Genomic DNA, 1,720 nt, shown 5'->3' with positions numbered 1-1,720 from the left:
CGGGGCGCCCGCCGCGGGGCCCGGCGGCACCGGCCTCGGCCCGGCGCCGCTTCACCCCGCTCCCGCTTATTTTAACCATTATTTTAACACAGAAAATATAGGGAAAAAAAAGAGAATTTAAAAAAATAATAAAAAAAAGGAGTTAAAGTTCTTTTTTTTTTTCTTTTTTTTTCTTTTTCACAGAGGATTTATTTCTTTAATTAAAATTACTTATATAATAAACATATAAAAACTGCGATTAGCGATGCGCTAAGGAGCGGGCTTTGCTTCCTCGCCGCTTTTTCGGCAGGTGCTCGAAGCAGAAAACGCCGAGGCAGAGACGCCGCTATCGCCTCGTTGCGTTAATATCCGGTCTCCAAACTATATATATATATATATATATATATATGTCGCTAATACGCAGAAAAACGCTTAAAGTCGCGTTGTCCGGTCGGCTCTGCGCGCGGGGAGATGCAGCCGAGCTGACGTGCGAGCCGGCGACGCGTTTGCCTCGGGGACACCGAGTGCCTGTTCGCATATGGGGAGACGCTGCTTGAAAGCCGTAATGCGCGGGACGCCGGCTTAAGCGGAGCTTTCCTACTTTATAAGCAATCTGCAAATAATAGCAATAATAATAATACTAAAAAACAAGTTTGGAAACGGTTTAACCTCTTTCAGGTTGGCCTTTTCCGCTCCACTTTGGGCGCCGGGAGCGGCGAGGCTGGGTAGGGAAAGGGATGCGCGGAGCTGCCCGCAGCCCCTGCTGCCGCCGGACGAAAATACGGGAAAACCTTTTATTTTGTGTACGTGTTTATATTTATACCATATATAGGAATATGCACGAAAAGCCTCGCGCTGCCCGACTCTCTGGAAAAGCGCTGGGAAAAGCTGGAGGGGGGACACGGCGGGGAAAGCTTAGCGCATCCTGACGGGCTTTTTAACCGCTATTGATCGGGACAAGCTGTTCAAGCCCCCGGTAACAGTTAATCTGCCTGTTAATCAAGGCACTAAGGAGCTCAATGCGAGTTTTATTAGCGAGCCGAGAGCGCGGGCGGCAGCCGGGATCAAAAGCCTCTGCTCCCTCGGCGTTTGTGCAGCCAGACCCTCCTCTGTCCCCCAGAAGAGGAGTGTGTATGTGTATATACACAGCGTATATGTGTATATACACGCACATATATGTGCATGTATATAATTGGGGCTATCCGACGCACATCCTCGCTGGGCGCCGCGCCGAGGCCGGGCCCAGGCGGGGGCAGCGCGGCCGCCGCTGCGCGCGGGTCCCGGCCCCGCTGATCCCGGCCCAGCGCCCGACACCAAGTTTAACGGCCCACGTCCCGGCAGCCGCGTAACGGCCACAAACACGGACGTGTCGGCGGAAATAAATAAATAAACAAGCAAACGAGCTCCCCTGGAGCCCGCTCCGCGCTCCGTTTTGTCATTTCCAACGCCAGCCCGTTGCTTTCCCGTGTCAGGGAGCGTCGCGCCCGTGAGCGGCTCCGGTCAGAGGTAATCATGTCACGGCGTTTTCCCGGCGTGACAGCTGGATAAACASCGGCTCCCATAAACACCCCTAATGAGGGAGGAGGACCGCGGGGACGCCGCGTGTGATTTATTGCCCGCGTGGCGCGGCCGCGGCCCCGCGCAGGTGAGCGGGCTCCGCTGGGCGCCGCGCGCGGGGCGCTTCGCAGGGGCACCCGAGGGGACACGAGGGGACACGGAGCGGCAGGACGGTCCCCTCGCC

This window comes from Nothoprocta perdicaria, unplaced genomic scaffold (assembly GCF_003342845.1).
Source record: "Nothoprocta perdicaria isolate Ctin4 unplaced genomic scaffold, notPer1 scaffold_28, whole genome shotgun sequence".
NCBI lineage: Eukaryota > Metazoa > Chordata > Aves > Tinamiformes > Tinamidae > Nothoprocta > Nothoprocta perdicaria.
This window is presented reverse-complemented; position numbering follows the sequence as displayed.